General features: G+C 41.8%; 1 protein-coding gene across 4 annotated transcripts in view; it reads right to left on the reverse strand.

Annotated features, from left to right (window-relative positions):
- The window catches only part of Kiaa1958 (KIAA1958 ortholog), a 131,221-nt gene extending 110,240 nt beyond the window's left edge, over window positions 1-20,981 (reverse strand). Inside the window, exon 1 of one of the 4 annotated variants that reach the window (XM_034502718.2) lies at window positions 20,708-20,981. The gene's annotated coding sequence lies outside the window, so the exon portion shown is untranslated. The remainder of the gene's footprint in view (window positions 1-20,707) is intronic. The other 3 variants (XM_076934883.1, XM_034502720.2, XM_034502717.2) reach the window with 3 other exon arrangements.
- Window positions 20,982-23,328: the final 2,347 nt, after the last annotated feature.

Consider the following 23,328-nt stretch of genomic DNA (forward strand, 5'->3'; position numbering starts at 1 on the left):
CCTGGCTCATTTGAAACTTTTTCTCTATTTGGAGGAAGAGGAAAAGGAGGAGGAAGAAGAGGAGGAGAAAGAGGCAGTAAAGTTTGTTTTGTTTTGTTTTGTTTTGTTTTTGTAGACCAGGCTGCCTTAAACTCACAGAGATCCACCTGCTTCTGCTGGAGATTAAAAGCGTGCCCCACTATCACCCAGTTAACAATCTTTTTTACAGGGCTGGAGAAGATGGCTGTCTTGTAAAGATATTTGCTGCCAAGCTGGTTGACTCACAAGATGGAAGGAGAGCACTGACTTCTACAGGCTACCCTCTGACCTCGACATCTGCAACAAGTGAAGTATATACACACACACACACACACACATACACACACACACACACACACACACCAAGAAAATAAATCAAAATAAAAAATATTTTTAAAACTTTACAATATATTATCTTTCTGGGCATTTTAATCACAATCAGCTAATTGTTGAAAGGGTTACTTCAGTGTGTTTTTTATTACTATTCAGTAATAAATAAAATAATAATAAGGTAAAAAATAAAGAAAATAGGTTGTTTTCTTTTTGTAATACCTATTAATACTGGCTATGTTTGATCACTTCACAATAGCATAATACAGATAAATAGCCATATAAAAGTGAAAAAAATTTTAAATTGAACCATATAATTTAACTAGTGACCAAAAGAGACAAATAATCTTATATAAAAATCTTATTAGAAAAAGAATTAGACCATCAGCTTTACAGTACAAACCAGCCAATAGAAAACTGATTCCAAAACCAATCTTAGGATGTTTAATAATGTATACTTTTATGGCATGGCATTCGGCTGTTGTTTTACCTTCCAGCTAGACTGAATCGAATTTTAACCACCCTGATGGCATTGTACATGTGCAGCAGCAAACGCAATCCACTGAAGCGAGGCAGTGTGTGGAAAGGGGCTCAATTAAATGACGGAATGTTACTTGTAAATTAAAGCCCTACTGAATAATCATCTTCCATGCAAATTATCTTTCTTGGGGTGTTCAACAATATGCCATCATCATATGTAGCGGCTTTAATACATGCTTATTTGTAATGCTTTACATAATGAATTCTCCCTCTTTATTCCCTTAGAAATGAAAATGAGAATGTAAGCTTTTTAATTTTTCCTTGCTAGACTGTTTTTGTGAATACACCAGTAGGAAGACACTGTGTCTTTATAACATATAATGCAAAGAATTATTTAATCACACGCACACTACTAGTACTTTTATCTGGATTTTTAAAAATAGATTTCTTACGAAAAAATACCATGTTAATCTTTCTTCTCTCTCAAAAAAGTACATTTTCCCAGAAGCCCAGCTCATTCTCCTTATCCTTATCTTACACCTTAAGTTTCTGTTCTTAGACGAAAGCCATATGCTAAAGTACAAGCACACAAACTAGAGCTTGTTAGCACAACAGACCAGAGGAGTCCACATATACACAACTGTACAAGGTAGGGCGTGGTGGCAAAGCACTTGCCTAGCAAGCAGACATCCTGGGCTTGTCCTAGCACTAAAACAAACTGTTATGTCCAGCTGGTTATGATGGTCCATGCCTGAAATCCCAGTACTAGGGAAGTAGAGGATAAGAGGACTGCTGTGAGTTCAAGGCCACCTTGTACTACAGTGCTTTTCAGGTTCGCCTGGGATAGAGTGTGCCTGACACAAAGTTGTTAACCGATTCTCAAAGGGGTTTAAAAACACACAGAAAAACTAAGTAGCAAATAAAGCTAAGAGATAAGATGTCTCTGGGTAACACTTTGACACCAAAGAGAGCAGAACTGATGTCCAAAAGTCCCCCTGGTGCTAATACTTCTTGTAACACAGAACAAAAACTCCCCATTAAAAAAAAAATTAAGCTAAAACATTCATTTATAGCAATTTTCTTATTTCCACACATCCTTCTGAGCATTCTTATGCACATATCACCAACCCAAACCCAGAGGAAAGAAACATCAAAGGTGTTCTTGAGGAATCCAAGTCACAAGCCAGTCCTTGGAAGCAGGAGAGATGGGAAAAATGCTAATTCCATGTCATTCTTTCATGATTCATGAGGGGCTTTGTTGATTCAGGCCTTCCTTCCTTCCACCCCCAAACACTAAACCCTTAGTTTACCTACTAAGTCATAAATATTAATCACACTTTAAAAATAACTTCTCAGAGGCTTTGATAGGTCATAAGGAAAATTCCAAATAACCTCTAGGTTCAATTAAATACCACAACAGTTAATACCAGCAATAATCACTGAGTATGTAAGTACCTGAGACCTGTTAGAACTCACTTCAAAACCACACTTAATAGCTGAGCACCCTTCAGGTCTTAGACACAGTTAACATGCCCACAGAAACCCTGCATTACAAGCTATGGTTCTGCAAAGACAATAAACATGTCTGTAGTAAGCTAGTACAGTAGAAATACATGATCTCTATTTATATTTGTCCTGTTACTCTTTTTAGGATTAAGCTAGTGCATTATGAACTACATATACAGTGTTTCCCAAAAATACTCATGCACTGAAGGCTTGGCAGCCAGACGATGCATCTGGACCCTGAGGGCTCTGGACTCTCAATGATTAACCCATTAATGGAGCTATAACTTGAAGCACTCATTACTGGGTCATGGTGGAGACTTAAGAGATGGGGCCTGGCGAGAGAAGGAAGGCCACTGGCAGCCTGCCTTTGAAGGCAGTTTGTGGTCCCAGAGCTCCCCAATGCTTGGCTTCAAGTCTGCCCTCCTGTGATCACTCTGCTCATCACAGCCTTTGGCTGCAATGGTTTATCTCACCACAGGGGCCAGGAAACCACTTAAAGATATTAGTCCCACTTTTCTTAATAGAAACTAATAGAATTCTACACAATCCCCAAATAGCCACAAACACAAACTAGATTAGAGACAGCCTATGGATATAAAGTTATCTATCCTTAACTACAATGAAGACATATAATGTCAGATTATTTTCTACAAACATTCATAGTACACGGAGTTAAATTTCATTTTCTCCATTCTTCAATTTCACCAAACCATTGTCATATTTTTAAATGTTTTAAACTTGTAAATGATTTATTCCTAGGTTATATTCACAATGTGAGTTCAGTGGTCTTTAGCATCTGGGGTTATGTATGTTAAGAATATGCACGTTTGAAGGGTGGTTACATCTCCAGCCTCCGTTCTCTACTGGCTGCTCCTTACCACTGTCTGTTTAAACCATCTCCTCATCACCCTGACCTACATACAGAGCGAGTCCCTGCCTGCTCCAGCAATGAGCAGCCTCTCTAGGAGCTGCTCTTGCATTCAACCCTGCCCCACATTTCTGAACACTGCCACTTCAGAGAACATCACAATGTCTTTTTAACTCCAATAAAGCAGGCGTCCTCCTCTCACAGCGCAATACTAACTGAGAAGGTGGCCACTCAGTCACAATGTTCATGATTCGATACTACTGCACGAAGAGGGCTGGTTTTAAAATGTCCATACTAAATTACCTGTGTGACCTATGAAAGTCACTAACACAATACTTTAAATAAAAAATGCTTTAAGACATATATACTCAGGGGCCTGAAGAGATGGCTTTAAAGAGATAAATTTGTGAAGATTTAAGATTTTATTCATTTTTTATTTTATGTGTATGAGTGTTTGCCTGTACGTTCATATATGCATCACCCCCGTGCCTGCCCAAAGGAACCAGAAGAGAGAGTTAGATATCCTAGAACTAGCATTAGAGATGTTAGCCACCCTGTGATTACTGGGAAATGAACTTGAGGCCTATAGAAGAGCAGTCAGTGCTCTTAACCACTGAGCACTTAAAGATTTCTTGAATTCAATTTTCTCAGCATCCAGGGGTGTGTGGGGGTGGAGTGGGGCGGGGAAATGATGAGAGTCTTCCAGATATTTAAACTTCATTAATAATTATCTTATGTGCCTGTCACTGTCCCCACATGAATTCATTTAATTCTTAACTACAACTCTATGCAGCATGTACTTAGCATCATCACTGTAAACGTGGGAACAAAAGCAAAGTCAAGCATTTCTAAAGGCCAGAAAGTAGCTAACAGGAGAATAAATTTTAACCGAGAATAAATTTTAAAGCCAATAAAACTGAGTACAAAGTTTGCTCTTAACTGGGCAAAAGTGCCTGTCACTGATACTAGAGCTGCTGTGGTGGTTTATGAAACAGACTTAGATTTCTTTTCTCCACAAAGACTTTATTTTTTCAACAAAGATTAGTTAAATTATTAATCACAAAAGCCACTCAGGATCTAGAAAGCCATAGATTAAATGACAGAAGATGCACACACTATCAAAAGGAGCCAGAAACCTGCTTGCTTCACTTCTCTAGATTGCTTCTTCATCATAAAGCAAGGGTAGAAAATAATTTCTACAGTCCCTTGGTTCAAACACATGAAGATCAACAGTAAGAAAACCTAACTAACTCCTTGGACATCTGAAGACACTGTGTCGTCTGCTCTCAGTAACCACATCACATCCACCTTGGGAAGATTGAAATACTTGATTTCAAAGATTTTCTTCTCTCTTTTTCTTTCTTTATTTCTTTTTTTTTTTTTTTTAAGATTTATTTATCTTATGTATGAGTACACTGTAGCTGTCTTCAGACACACCTGAAGAAGGCATCAGATCTCATTACAGATGGTTGTGAGCCACCATGTGCTTGCTGGGAATTGAACTCAGGACCTTTGGGAAAGCAGTCAGTGCTCTTAACCACTGAGCCATTTCTACAGCCCAATTTCAAAGATTTTTAAAGACATAAATATACAAAATCCTTTGTGTTTTTAAAAATACTTTTTTAAAAGAATGTTGATGAGATGCTTCACTGGATAACTGAGCTTGCCAACGACCCTGACAATTCACTCCCCAGGACCCAGGTGGGAGAGCTGGAGGTAACGGCTCCTGTGTTTAACCCCAGCCTCTGTACTCCTGGAAGAGGGTACAGCAGTAATGGAGGGCTAGCCTGGGGTATGCAGCACAGCAGCAGAAACAACAAAGACTTTGCCTCAAAACACAAAATGAAAGGCAAGAACATACTCTGGAAAGCCAGCCTCTGAGTCAGGTGGTGGCACATAGCTTTGATCCCAGCGCTCAGGAGGCAGAGGCAGGTGGATGTCTGAGTTTGAGGCCAGCTTGGTCTACAAAAGGACAGCTAAGGCTACAGAGAGAAACCCTGTAGCCTTAGCTTAGAGGTGCAAAAGAATCCTCTGACCTATACCCATACTTTTAAAATTACATAATTAAAAATAAAATACAGCAAAATTCTAGAAGTACAGCAAAAGAAAAAAATATGTAACAGGAAACTTCAATTCCCCAGACTCCAAAAGGCAGTACATATGCCCAGAAATAACAGTCCTGACCCACCTCAAGCTGGACTATACAAGGATTTCTGGTGGTTAGATAAAATCCTGCATTCCTTAGGAACTTTTGACAAGGTTCCCTTTGACAAAAGGAGTCACTTACCTTGCTTGCCTTTGGCAGAGGGACATATGGCTGACATACACCTGGGGTTGTAGACCAAGCTCCTATCATCTCTATTCACAGCAGCCATCATACATTCCAAAGCCCCACACTAGCACTCTAGCCCTTCTCACCTCCTCCATAATGGCAAGGTCCCCACACCAACTCTATCTCCACTATCCTCTCCCTCTATTCTCCCTTCAAGGAAAGATAGCCCTGTGACCAGTCTGTTGATTCTCTCTGCTCTGGAATCTTCCAGAAGCCTCTTCCTCTCCCTTATCTACAACCAAAACCTTCCCCTAATGGAGAGGCCATTTCAGTGAATTCTCTATTGTGTCCTTCTACACTAACAGCCTGTAACAGTTTTTGGGTGTATTTTCTTTATGCATATTTAACTATCATGATAAGGCAGATATAGAAGACAAGTGTTGTTCCTTTGTTTCTCTACTTGAAAATTTTACAGCAGGAATTTTTCCTTTGATACAAGCTTCTACATGGTCTGGCCATCTCACACACCCTCCCTGTCCTTTCTAATCATCTCTCCAGTCCCCCCACCCACCCCCACCTGCTTCTGTCACTCCACTGTACCCTGAGTTTCACCAGACACATTTCTATGGACTTGCTCTAGACACCTTGCTTTATTTTAAGTCCTTACAAACAAGGCACTTTTTCAGTGAGTTCATTTTTGCTTTTTAAAACAGGATCTTACTATGTAGTCCTGGCTGCCCTGGAGCTCACTATGTAGACCAGGCTGGCCTCAAATTCACAGAGATCTACTGGCCTCTGCCTCCTAAGTGCTAGGACTATGCGTGCTTGGCTCAGTGAGTTCTTTTTTTGGCTAACTCTTATCTCAAATGTCAGGCTCTAAGCCTGAAATCTCTCCTATCCCTCCTCCCTGCTTTTTTCTCCTACACACCTGTCTCTTAGGGGTTCTTTTATCTTGTTTGCCCTACTCAAATTAATATTTTTATAAAGGCAAATGATTTTGTCTTTACTGATTTCATAGGACCAAGGAAAGAACCCAATACATAGCAATTGCCTAATAAATATTTTCTGTTCTGCAAGGATTCTATCGTAACTACTCAATTCTGCACAGTAACACAGAAACAACCACAGTTTGGGGCATGGTGGCACACTAATCCCAGGATTTGGAAAGTGGAAGCAGGAAGAATGCAAACTCTAGGTCAGTATGAACTACTTAACAAATGGATGTCTGTCCTGGACTAAGTAACAAGACTCAAACAAATGAGGACTATCTTGTTAAGGGTAAGATTTGGAAATTTCATGTTTTCTGTCTTAAAATTAGCAGAACTGAACTTTCATCCACATACACACACCCTTTAACAACTTTATGTAAGGACTTAAAATAACCAGAGAAAACAAGTGATTTGAGGATATCAGCTTCACATGCGTGTATCTTTTTTCTATCCCTTACATTAGGATTACTAAACTAGTATGATTGCATTTATTTATGGCGCTTCCTGTCATGTCCAAAGGAAACTCCATTCCCCCAATTTCTGGGACGAATTCTCCTCCAGCAGAGGAGCCATTTTCTTATCACTGTCAGAAGGGATAAATGGCTATTAGCCTATTAGCACACCAAAGAGCATGCTGGCCTCCAGGCTCACCCAGTCTCTCACTGTGTACCTGTGACTCTTCTCAGCACTTCTTGCCCCACAATCAACCCTAAAAGCTTCTCCAGCTCATGGGCTTTTCTCTCATTCCATTATAAACCTACTCCTTCAGCTATACACTCTCTTCTTTTCCTCTCTTGCTCTACAACCACACCCCGTGGCCTCATCTAGTCTGTTGGCCATGTTCAGTTTACTATTTTCTCTCTACTCTGAACTCTTCCAAATGCCTCTGACTATGCTCTCTCTCTCAAACATACCTTGGAACAGTTGTATCCTCAGTGTATACACCTGGTGCCAAAATTCTCACTGTCAAATTGCTTTCCAAAGGACAATCAAGGAATACAGCAACTAGAACCTCCTTGTGAAGTGTGAACTCTAAAATGTGGAGAACTGGTTGGTAGGATCCACAGAAGGTGAATATGCACACACATATACACTCAACACATACAAAACAAATTAAATTAAAAATTAAATAAGCCACACAATGTCTAAAGACACCAACTCTTGGCTGGTGGTGGTTCACACCTTTAATCCTAACACTGAGGAGGCAGAGGCAAGTAGATCTCAGTAAGCTTGAGGCTAGCTAGGTCTACAGAGAGAGTTCCAGGACAGCCAGGGCTACACAGAGAAACCCTAAAAAAAAAATCTTTATTATATTATTTTCTTGATTGTTCCTTCTTTAGAATTGGATGGATGGATGGACTAGTGGATGGAGCTACAGTGCTAGGAATGACACCATGGGCCTTGTGCATGATAGGGAATACTCTACAGGACTGAGCTAAACCCCCAGATGCAACTGTTTTCTTACAATAGCAAAGTTTAAGTATTTAGTCAAATTGATCTTTTTATTGGTGAACCTTTCTCAAAACTATTATCTAGAACCCATTATGATTGCTTATTACAGTAAGGAAATACGTATTTCTCAGATCAATAGTATACTCTTAAGAAGACAGATGTGGGCTGGGGAAATGGCTCAGTTGGTAAAGTACCTGCCTTGTACTGCACAAGAACCTGAGTTTGAGCCCCAGAAACCATATTTTAATAAACAAACAAATAACTAGCAGAAGGTGGTGGATTTCTGTGAGTTTGGGGGCCAGCCTGATCTACACAGTGAGACTTGGCCTGAGAAGGGGGTGGGGGTAAGAAAAAGAAGAAAAGGAGAGGAAAAATGAACAACAGCAAAATGCTGGCTGGGCACAGGGATAAAATAAACAGGCAGGTGGGCCCTTGTGTGTTGTCTCAGCCATTGTGAGGATGTGCTCCTGTGACCCTATGCATAGGCATAAACAGGCAAGAAGACACCATGACCAAGGCAACTCTTCTGAAAGAAAGCACGTCCCCAGGTAAATGTTTCTCTAGTCCCAAGTCTCAATGTCTTCTATATTCTGCCAAAAAACAGTATGGACAGTGATACCCCATTCCCTTGGTCACTATTCTATTGCTGTGAAGAGACACCATGACCAAGGTAGATAACTCTTATAAAGGAAAGCATTTAGCTGTGGGCTTGCTTCTGGTTTCAGAGGTTTAGTCCATTATCATCACGGTGGGGAGCATGATAGTATGCAAACAGACATGGTGCTGGAAAAGTAGCCAAGAGTTCTACATCCAGATCTGCAGGCAGCAGAAAGAGAAATCAAGACTAGACTTCTGAAACCTCAAAGTCCCACCAGCAGTGACACACTTCCTCCAACAAGGCCACTCCTAACCTATATGAATTTATGGGGCCATTCTTATTCAAACCAGTCCTGGTATGGTTAGCCAGTCAGCCTAGTCTACTTACAGGCCATTGACTGACCCTTTCTCAAAACAAGAAAAAGATGGTTGATAGTGCCTAAGAAATGACACTCAGAGCTATCCTCTGATCTCCAACATTCACATACATCCATGTGCAACCCTCATCAATGTGACACATACAAAGCACATACTTGAATGTTTAACAGCAAAAAAAAAAAAAAAAAAAAAAAAAAAAAAAGACCAAAAAAAGAGAAAACAACAGAGTAATGTATAAAATTATTACTACTTTGTATAGGCAGGATGTCCTTATGCAGCCTGTAAGCTGGCCTCCAGCTAGAAAGCTCCCTGCCTCACTGTCCCTGGTGCTGGCACTACAGGCATATGCCACCACACCTGGCTTTAAAACTAATTTTTAATATGAAAATCAATTCCTTTATGGAAGGTAAAGGTTTTATATCAATGTATACATCATTAAAGAAGTGTATATATAAAACATACTTTGTGGTAAGACTTTTGACTGCCAGAAAGAACACAGCCAGTTGGATAAAATGCAATTTGAGTAGGATACATACAAATCAAAAATTCATGTATCAAATATGTTCACAAGTACAGTATATTCATAGGCGAAATGCTATTTATAAGACTACACATCTTTCCTTATGTTCAAGAGAGAAGACACTTGCAAGACTAAGCTATCAGACAATGCTTATCTTTCAAGGGCTGCTCTGCAGGAAGCACAGAAAGACTTCAGCTATCATTTCATAGGTACATCATCAAAGGCTAGTCAAATAAGACTTGGGTAAATCAGTCAGTTTAATGGCCTTGTCAGTAGGGCTGACTGATGCTTTCTGGAACTGGCTGTAGAAAACAGGAGGACTAAAGATACAAAACTTCAAAGGTAAAACACTGTCCAGAGAAAGAGATAATTTCAAAGGTTTCTGCTTGTTAATCTCCATTTCCAAAGGCAAATGAAGGCATGAAGGCTTCTATTTAAACTCATTGAGAAGATGTATTCACAAAAAAGTTAAGACAGTGAACCTTTCCCACAGTTAATTTTCACTATTCGAGTGAAAATTATCCACTAATGTTGAGCTCCTAGTTTTCTGAAAACTGCCAGATAAAGTGAATTTCTAAACCAAAACTGCCATGAAAACATTAACAAAGCCAGACGGTGGTGGCGCACGCCTTTAATCCCAGCACTTGGGAGGCAGAGGCAGGTGGATTTCTGAGTTCGAGGTCAGCCTGGTCTACAGAGTGAGTTCCAGGACAGCCAGGGCTACACAGAGAAACCCTGTCTCAAAAAACCAAAAAAAAAAAAAAAAAAAAAAAAAAAAAAAGAAGAAGAAGAAGAACAAAACATTAACAAACCTGTCATTGTAAAAAGAATTAAACTGCCTTCAGTACTGGTTTATCATTTAGACACTAGAGATATGAGATATATCATTTAGACATCTATTAAGATAAATAGAAAAACTGGTCATCTAGATAGATCAAAAGGATGTGTGTATGAGGATGAGAGTTCAGTTCTGCTCATTTTAAAAGACAGAAAATGTGACATTTCCAAGTTTTATTCTTAACAAGATCGGCCTCATTTAAGTAACACTGCATCGACAAACAACCAACCGAGTTGCTCAAGCTTCCGGGCATCACAAAGCACCCACACCATTACACTAGTTCTGCTGCTGCCCTGAGCTGAGAGAAACAACTCAAGGGGAGAGGATTTATTTTGGCTCATTTTAGGGGGTCTGTCCATCATGGTGGAGAGTGTTTGGCAGAGCAGAGCAGAGCAGAGCAGAGCAGAGCAGAGCAGAGCAGAGCAGAGCAGAGCAGAGCAGAGCAGAGCAGAGCAGCGCACTTCAAAGCAGCCAGGAAGCAGAGAGAAAGAACAAAGAGGCCAAGAGCAACAACACATCCCCAGTGATTCACTGCCTCCAGCTGGCTTCACCTCAAAAGTCCCCAGAACTTCCAAACAGCACCATCAGCTATGAACCAAACACTAAACACACCGGCCTACGGCAGACACTTCATGTTCCAACTGTAACACTGACTTAAGAGACCTTGGGAAGAAAACTGTTAACATGAGAGTCAACCAACCAAAGAGGACTGGGTGACACAAAGGAGGGACTGATACCAGAAAGAGCCAATCCCAGACAGTATAGAGAAGAAGCTGCATGAAAGGCTCAGTTTACCTCCCTTTGTGTTCTAACATGATATGCAATCACAAAATAATGAGTATCTTCCTACTACTTCACAACTTTTTATAACAGAGCCTACAAGCAGATCACAGAACATTCCTTACATTCAAGGAGCCCTCATTTCTCCTTGTTTTTACCACTTCCCTTAGGTAGTCACACAGACACACGCACATAGACACATAGACAGACGGACAGACAGACAGACACACACATACAGAGCCTCTGGCGTAGGGCTCTGGCTATAGTCTCAGGACACTTTTCAATGTCTAGCATTTATTAAGCTGCTATGGCAGTAAGTTGACCAAAGCAAACTACTAAGTAAGGAGACAACGGTATCAATACTGTGACGTGTGATTTGTTTGGTTATATCAATGTAACACTTTACCATATACTGTAGTGATGGTCACTGTGAAGAATCTGTGTGGGGATATTATAAACAGTGCTATGAACACTCATTCTAGTACTTTTACTTTGGTGACACGTATCTCTGAGTGGACCTGCTGAACCGCAAGTTGTACAAGTGTTAGTTTTTGTAGATACTGCCAACGAGCTTCCCAATTTACATTCTCATACCAATGTATAATTCCCACAACAATACAGAATTTCAGTTGCTGTTTTTTCTCACAACACTTGCTAAATTTTCATCTTTTTTCATTCTAATGTGTGTACAACAGTACTTCACTTTGATTTTTGAGTGGCCATATTTAAAGGTACTTCACAAGAGCAATAAAGAAAAAAAGTCTTGAACCATGAATTTAAGACGATGTCTTATCCTTAGCACAGCAAGCTCATTCTAAAATATAGGCATAGGTATCTTATTTTAATATAAATATGAGAAAAGAGCCAAGCTAGCCCATGAAAGTTACCATGAAGATAATGAACAAGAACCGAATAATGAAGCCAATAAAGGCTTACCACAAAACATGGTATAAAGCAGATGCACCACAGCCCAGTATTTCAATGCCTGTACTTTCAGCCCCTGGGAGATGCAAGGAGGAGTTGTTCAAGCCATCCTTGGTTATACAGGAGAACAGCTTGGGCTACATGAGACCAGAAAGACACAGCACAGAAAGAACATCACAGCTAGGGTAGGGAGTAGACAGACAGACAGACACAAAAAAGCTAAAAACATACACTAGCTAGACGACAAAGGATATACAAAGAAAATTCAGAACAGACTAAGAAAGAAATGAACAAAGACCAGAAACACTGAAGGAAACACTAAAGCTCAGTAGATGGATGTCTGTCCCGGGAAGCTAGTAAAGGGACTAAAGGATGGAGACTAGCCAGGCAGAGTGGCACACACAGCTATCCCAGCATTCAGCAGAGGTGGGACTCTTACTCCACAAAGTTGTCTTCTGACCTCCATATGCACAATGTCACTCACTCAGACAAGCATCACACACACATTCAAGAATAACCTATTTATTTTTAAAGTAAAGTGGAGTGGGAGTAAAGAGATGGCACAGCAGTTAAGAGCATTTGTAGCTCTTCTGGATGAGAGCATCCATCCAGTAAGCATGCCAGGCTGCTCACAACTGTCTGTAAGCGCAGAGCTCCAAGGGAGCCAATTCCCTCCTCACACATGGTATACACACACACACACACACACACACACACACACACACACATAAGTAAATTAATAACTATTTTCAAAGAAAAAGTGAAGTATGGCTAGCAAGGCGACTCAGTGGGTGCGAGCTGAGTTCAATCCCACAGTAAGAAGAGAACCTACCCAGAAAGCTGCCCTCTGCCCTCTACATGTGAAGAAACACTTCACAGTTACAAGTAAGTATGAAGACAATTATTTTTAAAAATGTAATTGGTCAGATATTATAGCATATTCAATCTCTGCCCAGACAGATCTGTGACTTAGAGGCCAATCTGGTCTACATAGCAAGTTCTACAGCAGCTTTGGCTACATACTGACACCTTGCTTTTAAAATTAAAAAGGAAAAAAGAAAAAAAAGAAAGAAAGAAAAGGTATATGTATACAAGATAAGCAGGGACGATCTAGCTTAATGAAAACAATAAAATACAGTTAATACTAAAAGTTACAATAGAGTAACATATTTGGGCTGATATAGCAAAATACATTATGTATCTGGGAAAATTAACAAAAAGCAGTTAATACTCTGGCATATTCCAGTAAAAGTATTACCCTTTCAGAGTGGGGAAAATGCCTTTAGGTATCTAGACAGAGATGACTTGCCTGTAAGAACATCCTAACTAGAGACAGGGTTCCACGGCACACTGCCCACACAGTACTCATAAGGCACTGGGTCCAATCCTCAGTCTTCCTGTGACCATAGTCCATTTCACCACAATACAATCGAGTAAGGTTCTGTAAACTATGATTTGTAACCAACTACAATTCACAGCCTGGCTTACCAATCAAATACCTCTTAACAGAGCACAAACAGCGCTAGTGTGTTTACTTTACATATTCCCCTGGCTGTTTCTGAGATGCTCACTTAATAACTATAATTCAGAATTATGACCTGAAAAACTAAAATGGTTATATCTGACCTTTCATATGTTTGCCCATCATAATAGTAAAGTAACATTTTTTTTTTAAAGATACTTGAGCAAAGAAACTGTGAGTCAAATACAAGAATTTTTATTCAAACTATACTACAGCATCGTGAAAGGCAGCCTGGTTTCTTGTCAAGCACTAGCTAGAAACTGCCAGAGACCCTGCAGGGTCCCCTGCAAGAGACAATGCATTTTGCCTTGCCCTCAGACTCCAGGCTCCTGACACTAGGCCGCAGCCCTCCAAAGATTTGGGTCCTTTGGGGCAACTCCCCCTAGCCCCTCCACAGGTAGACTACAGGCCATAGAGCCTCAAGACAGATCTCCATGTTAATGAGGTACCTAAAGACCAGAGAGGGGCATAGTCAATTAAACGTTCCTTCCCAGACCCTCTTCCTTACAAAAGGTATTTAACCTCAGGCCCGCCCTGAGGAAATGGGGGTACAGTTTTCATCTACTTTCTGCCATGATAATAAACATCTTAAGACCATAGACTGTTTCCCCGTGGGAAACACTGCAACAGGCCTTAGTCTATAGAGCCCCTGTCTAATCTCACATAGAAGACTTCTCTGCGTTCCCTGCCATGGAGAAGTCCACCTACCCAAGAAAATAAGCAGAGCCAGCCGTGATCAACCCAACCAAGCCAAGCGAGACTCTCATTCCCCCCCCCCCCCCAGGGACCTAGCCGGAGCTTCTCTCCCTTCCTCTCCCCTTCGGTTGAGGGCCAATCCAGCCCATACAACCCCCACTTCGTTCTGAGCCCTTCCGTGCCCCCCCCCAGCAGTGCCTGGGGGGGCCCAAGGGCCTGAGAACCAGCGGTTCCGCCTTTTGGCTCTGGGGATTCCCCAAGGCAACGTGGGACCTCAGACTGCACTTCCCCAACCTGAGCAGGGTTCCACGGCTTCACATAGCCAGACACCTGCCTTGCGCTAGCATAGGGAGAAGAACACGGTCAGACTTCCCGTGCCTCTGTCTTCCCCAGTGGCCCTGGCCAGACAGACACGGGACCCACACTTTAACCCAACACTGTTTCTTTAAAGTATAAATGCATAAACAGCTTAACTTATTAAAAAGCAAAAAAAAAAAAAAAAAAAAAAAATTCCCTTTCACATGAGTCAACTATAAGGATTTGGTGAACTTCTAACTACACTGCTGTCTAAGGGCTGTGTTACACATGAAGAATGCAAATAAACTGTGTACATGCAGGCTGAGAATGAGACCCAGGGCCTTGTGCATGGTAAGCATGTGTTGTATCACTAGCTACACCTCCTACCCTGTAGGTATTTAACTGTAGATTTAAGAGCAATTGCAAAAGTTAGATAAAATCTTGGAAACAGTAACTGATGAATCTAGAGACTTGATTACTACAGAAGATAGGACCGAGGAGAATCACCTCCTAAGTTTCTGTTTAAATTCGATGACTAACCGCAGGGTGGTGCATAACTCCCTTGAAAGCAGCACAAGAGTACCCAACAGACCACCAAAGGAAACGTGTCCTCAGAAGTCACAAATCAGCAGCACTCACACTTCCGTTGAATTTGGTCACATAATCCTCTGGTATTCAAAAAAATCTCTAATTTAACCATTAATAACAAATATGAAGTGTGTATTTAATAAAGCCTTTAACTACTTTATTTTTAATACCATAGAGTTGACACATTGTTCCTTATTTGAGCTTGGTACTCAGTGACAAATCAATAGGGTAAAAAGACCCAACCCAAAGCTTAGGTAAGCACAGGGCTCCTGCTGGCCAGCAGCCCTGACCTATGGAACCCATGTACAATACAGGATCAAAAGTGCCAGCATGCCAGAAGGCACGTGAGTGACTCAATGGAACATACTACTTGGATGCTGAAGGTGTACAAATGAGAAATGAACACTGCTGTCACAACACAAAGAAATCCCCCTGGCAGTGAATCCCAGGGAGCAGCTCTGGTAGTTTGCACAAAAACCAAACACTTTATCAGCTTCTCTCTGGGCCAACTGTCCACTCCTCTGTGCAATGCTGACAAAGCACACTCAGACTAGGCCACACACTCAGAGGCATTCAAATGTAAGGCCTACAGTCAAACTCCACACACCAGAGGCTGAACCAACAGCCTTGCTGTGAGAACCCTCTGTGCTTTGTAAAGGTACTGTGCTGTACTAGTTTGTTATAAAAGCAACTAGTAAAACATCTTACATTTATATTTATTTTCTATCCCACACTCCTGTCTTATTTTTTTTTCACCTCTCAAAATCCACTCCTAAAACTAGGGAGATGGTGCAGACATTAGGACCTGAGCTCAGAGCCCTAGCGTTCACATAACAGTCAGTGCAACAGTACACGGCTGTATCCCGAGCCCTATGATGAGGCTGAAATAGCAGTGTCATGGAGCACACTGCCCTGTCAGCCAAATTGAATCAAAAGCTCTCGGTTCAGCAAGAAATCCTATCTCAAAAATTAAGGATGCAGAGTAACTGAGGAAGACAAACAATATCAATTTCTGGCCTCCACAGGTGAACACATACAATTGGACCCACATGTTCATGTCCACCTACATGCACACACACACACACACACACACACACATACATACATATAAACCACACATGTGTGCATGCACACATCACACTCACAGAAGCACATGCACATCCCATTCTTTTAAGGTAAACTCTGGGGCTAGAGAGATGGCTCAATGGTTAGGAGCACTTGCTGCTCTTACAAAGGACTAGTGTTTAATAACTAGTACTAACATGGATTAACCCCAATTTTAGGGAACCCAACTACCTCTCTGGCCTCTACAGGCTTTGTACAAATGTGGTACATCATGCAGGCATACTCACATACATATATAAAAAAAACCTCTAGAAATCACTAAACAGAATGAAGTGACTATGTACGCAGGGCTCCCTGTAAGCACAAGTGCAGGCTGGGCTATGAATACATTGTATCCTCAGATTCATCTTTCAAGTCCTAACCACCAGCACCTCAGAAAAGTAACTTCTCTTTGGAGCTAAGGCCTTCAAAAGAAGTAACTAAGGTAAAATGAAATCATACAGGTAGTCTAATCTATATAATCCTTCCAATGATTGATGTCTTTATAAGATAAAGACATAGACAGGCAGAAGGAAACCAATCCAAGGAAACCTCAGAAGAACCCAACCATGCAGAAACCCAGACCTCAAGCTTCTACCATGAAGGATTATCAGAAAAGAAACTCCTGTTCAAGCCACCCACAGTTTGATGCTGTCAGAAAAGCTATATAGAGGGAGGCCATGTCCTAGCAGAGCAACAATTCACAAACATCATTAACTGTGACTTAGACATAAATCTTTTTGTTTTTAACACTGGCTGTCCCTGAACTCACTTTGTAGAGCAGAAAAAAAGAAAGACTAAAAAAAAGAAAAAACATCCAAAGTGGTTTTAGTAGGTCTGGTTCTCTGTAAGCTTCATGTCTTTCTTTTGCCTACCAGCAGCTGCTCTGTCTTTGCTTTTCACCCTATATCTAGAGCCACAGAAGCCAGAGTTCCAGAGGGGAGTAAGGAAGAGAAGAAAGTTGGTCTCCAACTTGCAGTTCTGGGGCAAAGTTCAGACAGATCAGAAGAAACACCTGGATTATAAATACATCAGTGTATGGTATGATTTTAATGTATTTTTTTAGAAGTTTCTCTAATTTTTTTTTTGAAATATACATGTTACTACCTTCTAGGTATAAAACTATTTCTGATGTTCTACACCCTGTCCCTTTGTTGTCTACATGATTTGGGAGTGTACAAACACGTTTCTGAAATACACTGCTGTTGTCACTTCGGCTACCAGCATCTCTGGTGTGAGATACCAAGAACTGTTTCAAGTGTAAGACTTTGCAAAACAAATGAACACTGCTGGGGAACTTTCCTTTTTCCAGAGAAGCCTGTTAAAACAGTGTTGGCATTGGATACAAAAAAAAATCCCCAAATTTGCATTTTCACTACTTTTGCTTTCTTGACCTTTATTTGAATTTAAGACTAAGCTTTACCAAACAAGAGAATTTACACAGTCACTAGCCAACCACAGTCCTCATTATGGAATCTATGCAGTACATTTGTTTCCTAGGAAACCGACCAGAGCACAGACAGAGTGCAATTTCAGACTAGCCAAAGAATTCTCCAATCATGCTGGTAAATAAAGTCCATAAATCAACTAATCAGAAGCAAACTCAAGAAGTATCACAGAACAGCTAAGCTCTGTGGAAACTTAAGGGGGGGGGGGGTGCGCGCAGAGGGCGCGGGAGGGGGGAAACCTGTGGGGCTTCTTTGGGTACTGTGTAGATCCCTCAAGTAAATATTATGGGCAGGTTTCTTTATAAACACAAACTGTCATAAAATAAACTGTTCCAAATAAATGGCTTCTCTCCAATCTTCAGCTTCTTTATTTGACAGTATTTAGGAGGGAAAGCTTCTTCAGAGCCAGCCTCATACATCTGGTACCAGGACATCAATCCAAGAATGAATTTTGCATGTCAGCAAGCCACGCGGGCTTGTGCTCTTAGTGCAAAAATGACAAAACCTGCAAGGAGCAGTTCCTATCACACCTCTCACCAGGTCAAGGGGGTGCAAGGGGCGGGGACAATACAGGCAAGACATGACACAACCATGACCAAAAGTTGTCACAGGAAAGAACAAATCATAGAAAAAGGACAGGATGAAATGAAAAGTCACAGGTCTCTAAAGAGCAAATCTGTTACCTCCTAGTTTTCTATCTTACTATGATAGTACCAAGCATAAGAAAGTACTGAAAAGCCTGTAGACTTTTAAGTCTCCCAGACTTAACTGAGGACAGCTTAGTGTTGCTTAGGAAAACAAAAAACAACTAAATGGCAACTTCATTTTAAAAGCCAACTGACGCAGATGTTCTGCAAGGAGCATTTACTTGTTGTAAGGTTAAAAAAAAAAAAAAAAAAAAACCATCAGGACAAAAATTAATTTATATGCCCTCATAGACACCAACTGACCAAAAGGGAAATAAGTAAAAAGTATATAAGCCACTCTGGAATGCTTCTGATTACACCATTATTCGTTATACAGAAAATAAATTAACATTGACACACCAGTCAAAAAGAAATGAAAAGGCAAGGTATTATCTCTCAGCCAGCACAGATAAAGGCACCATGTGCTGACCCAAGGCGTTCCCAGCACAACCCAGGCACTGTTAACGTCTCCCCCATTTCACAGAGATGCTTTGTTACAGTCTTATCGCTGCCACTGACGGTCTAATAAATACACAAACAAGCAATTCAGTTTGCTAGCCTGTCTTCTTGAGTACTTCAACCAGTGCCACAGAGCTGTAGCTCTGACGCTGTTCTAGAACTCCCTGTTCCTGATAACACCAGGCCTAATTCAAGACTCCTCTTTAAGCCAACTATAAGAGAGGGCGGAAAGGTTTAGGCCAGGGTGGACCAGAGCTACACACTAAACTCTGTCCCTTTGTGTAGTTTAAATCCATTTACCTAATCTAGACCGGAAGTCACAACAAAACCTGATCAACTACTGTAGATGAAGCTGCTTCTAGACATGCTTCTAAGCATGTATAAATGTATAGTCTGATAACATAAAAATTCAGTATACGATATCGTTAATCTAATGTAACTAGGGCAGAAATCTAGGGTAAATTTTTCTCTCACAAAAAAGTCACTATTTTAAGCATATTAAATTCTTTTATGCGAAAAATAGGGTACTTGAATAAAGTACATTGAATCGCATTTTTTCTTAAATTTGTAACAACTTAATAAAAATTTAAGGAGCTTTCATATCACAGAATTTTCCCTTCAAATTAATTTTTAAAGGAATCGTCCATTTTCTCCAAATGGCTGTTTAGTGCTCCTCAAAACTATTAAAAACAAAAACCACTCCCATGTAACAGTCACTTATTTATGTCAATATGAATTCTCACAGTAGACAAAAATAAAGTTTCTGGAAGTGAGGAACAAACAGATTAACATAGGGCATAACCCCATACCTACATAGAAAACCTGAGTCTGTGAAATGAATCTTATGAATGCTTACTGGACTTCATTTATTATTTCATCATCTATGAATACATAGCAACTGTTCCCGAAGTTAGCCAGCTAATCAAACAAGAAAAATCAGAGCTACTACCTTCTACCTTTCAAAACACTATATCTAACATACAACAACCCATTCCTTGATTTGTATGCATGGAATATATAAATGCATCGTGTAAAATATGGAAACACCGGTGGGAAAATCACTTCTAACATCACGTTCTCTTCATATGCTATGAAAAAAAAAAAAAAAACCCTCCTATCTTAAAACGGAAAACAAAGGTTTTAGTCTGCATGAAAAGACTATCATTATGCTTTACTCTCTAATGCAAGCCCTACGTAAAAGCCGTCACTACATGACACTCCAGTTAACTGTTTAACAGGTAGACGATCAGTGATAATCCTAACGACCACAAGAAAAAAAACTTTACTCCAAAACTTCAAAACAAAAATAAATTGGTTTTGTTTATTTTTTTTTTAAACCAACCATGTTCGATTTTCTCCATTTAGGTCACTACTTGATCTTTAAAATCTTAAATTAAAGACAGCCGTAAGAAAACCACAAACATTTTTGTTTGTTTGTTTGATCTGATGTGTTGCTGGTCAGCTCAACCTCCTCTCTCCAGGTCACTAGGTTTCTTGATCTATTTGATAACAAACACAAATCACTGTGCGCAGCCTCAGACTGGGGGGTAGCCTTTGGGAGAAAGCCCTCCTCCGTTAGAAACAATAAATAAGAGAGCAAAGCGCTGCATGTTCCTTAACACGCCCCACACGCACCTCCCGGTACCAAGCTAGTCCGGCAGAGCCCCGAGGCGCCTCAGACTCTGCAACTAGCTGGGCAGACCCTTCCTCCTCCGTCCCGCCCTCCTGCCCGGCTCGGTGACGCCGGCGCACGGACAGTCCCCGCCAAGACGCTGCGGGCCGCGAACCCGTCGCACCCGTCTCTGCACCCGCAGACCCCTCCGCCCCTGGCGCCCTCCCGCCTCGCTGGCCCGGAACAGACAAAAGGAAGGTTCTGAGGGTCACGGAGCGGCCGCCCACACACAAAGAGGCCCCGCGGCCGCGTGCTCCCCAGCTCGGCGCCCGCTCTCACCCACCTGCAGGTGTCTGTGCGTCTGTCCATAGGAACGCGGGCGGTGGGGCCTGCGGGAGCCCGGCGGCCCGAGCTGGACGGGGAGGGACGGCGGGACGGAGAGCGGCAGCACCACGGCCGGAGGCCCCGGGGTCCGAGTCGGTGAAGCGGAAAGGGCGCCCCGCGGGCTGAGCGGTGGGTGACGGTGGTGGTGTGGTGGGGGCGCGGGCGCCAGCCTGGCTCGGCCACCGGCGCGCGCCGCTCGGTGCGCCCCAGGCTCCGCGCGCCCGGCTTGGAGCGCGGGGGCGGGGCCGCACGGGGCGGGGCCGGAGAGGGGCGGGGCGGGGGCTCGGACCCCGGCTTCAGCCGGCACCGGAAGCGCTCCTCAGGCAGCGGGACCTACAGGAAGTGTGTAGCGACACCCGCGGAAGGCACTCGACCCGCGGCGCTCGCTACTCTCAGGGGTTACGGGCCAAGCTCCCGTCACCGATGCGCGCAGCCCGGAGCCCGCCGAGCTCGGCCCCCGCCGCTCCGACAGATACAGAACCCACGGTCTCTGCCGCTTTCCACGCGTGTCGGCTGTCCCGGTCTCCACGCACTTCAACCTAAACACTTGAAGTAAGCAAAGCTTGATCGCTTTAGAGGTGCATGACACCTCAGCCGGAGTTGAGCCAGGTGGCCTGGGACCACAATGTACTTACTCCCTAGTGTCCTAATGCCACACCGCATCACACCCACACACCTGTAATAAACTGGAATTCTCAGGGGAAAAAAAATAATATTGCACGGTGTTTAAGATTCTATAAGGCTTGATAATTTAACTTCAAGACTGTCAAGAGTTAAAATGTTGTAGACCAGAGCCAAATTATCTTGGGCTTTTTTTTTTTTTAATTCTTTTGGAAGTCAATTATTGCCCACCCATCACACTTAATACCCTCATGACCTTAGGAAAACCTTTAATATGTCTTTAGCAGTGGCTAGAGAGACAACTCAGTGATTAAGAGCACTGGCTGCTCTTCCAGAACACCTAAGTTTGAGTCCCAGCAGTAGCTCACAACAGTCTGGAGTCCTCTCAGTGCTGACACAGTGGCGCACAGACGTACATGCAGGCAAAACGACCATTAATAATAATGATGATAATAATAATAAAAACAACAAAACGACCATTAGTAATAATAATTGTAGTAGTAATAATAAAAAGAAGAACTGTATTGTCAGCTGACTGCTAGCTTCCACCGAGTCAAAAGCTACAAATCTCATTAGTACCTGAAACCTGTAAGTTTGGCCCACTTTGCTGTAATCCACCGACCTGCAGTCCCTGCCATTTGGTAAATGCCTTGATTTTATGACTTTATTTCTTCTGTAACTAATTTAAAAAGCTAATGTAACTACTTCTCCAGTGGAGCATGTCTTTGAGGGCAATCTGAATCCATGTTGCTGGGCCATCACTCGTATTTGGCTCAAGAATAGACTGACTGAGCTCAGAGCTGTACTTTTGCATCCACACATTCATCCCACCTAGGGAGTGGGGCCGTTGTAACAGCTAAAATTCTCAGACTGGTGCTTTGGTACACAAAGGACTGAAAGCTACCTACACAGCATGGCACTACTGAGACAAGGCTGCATGTTGAAAAAACCTTTTCATAGCACCTACCAGATATGTTTGTGCCAAGCACTTAGTAGGTTGTTAGTTCAGTTAGTCCTATTAACATTATTAGTCCATAGAAAATTTGATACAAATTTTAATTGTTTTTATATATGTGGGTGTTCTGTCTGCATGAGTATCTCTGTACCAGCGATGCCCTAGGTGTCCTCCCAGGCCAGAAGAGGGTGTCAAATGCCCTGGAACTGTAGTTACAGATGGTTGTGAGCTCCCTCATGGGTATTGGGAATCAAACACAGGTCCTCTGAAAGAGCAACTAGTGATCCTTACCATTCAGCCATCTCTCCATCCCCACATTGTCAGGTACATACTGAGAAGTGATGTTGCAGCCCATAAGGTGGTTATAGTTTTAGTTTTCAGAAACTGGGGCTTGGAGAAACTAAGAAATCTTGAATACATAGGTTGTTGTTGGAGCTCAGATTCATCCAAAGCAGTCTGGCTTCAGACTCCCTTCTCCTCACAGTGCTGAGCCCTTTCCAAAACATTTATAATGGGAAGAAGTCATATTTAGAATAACCTGATTAGCTTTAGGTACTATCTACATCTTGGTCTTACCCCTCCTGTGATAGGAAATCTGTCATTCCTACCTCAGAGGTAGGTGAGAGATGAGAATGTGACAGATTGTAAACAAAGGATCCAGGGTCATCCAGGACATATTAGGTAACTTTAATTGCCACCTCAGTCAGTTCTTTCTTGCATGGCAGCTTCCACCAGCCCCTCACAATCTTGAGGTGTTTAAGGCTGATATTCCTTTTTCTTTAATTAATTAATTTATTTTATGTATGTGAATATACTCTTACTGTCATCAGACACACCAGAAGAGGACATCAGATCCCTTTACAGATAGTCATGAGCCAACATGTGGTTGCTGGGGATTAAACTCTCAATCTTTGGACAAGCAGCCAGTGCCCTTAACAGCTGAGCCATCTCTCCAACCTGATATTTATTTTTTAAGTATTTTATTTTACATATATTTTGCCTGT

This window comes from Arvicanthis niloticus, chromosome 5 (assembly GCF_011762505.2).
Source record: "Arvicanthis niloticus isolate mArvNil1 chromosome 5, mArvNil1.pat.X, whole genome shotgun sequence".
Lineage (NCBI taxonomy): Eukaryota > Metazoa > Chordata > Mammalia > Rodentia > Muridae > Arvicanthis > Arvicanthis niloticus.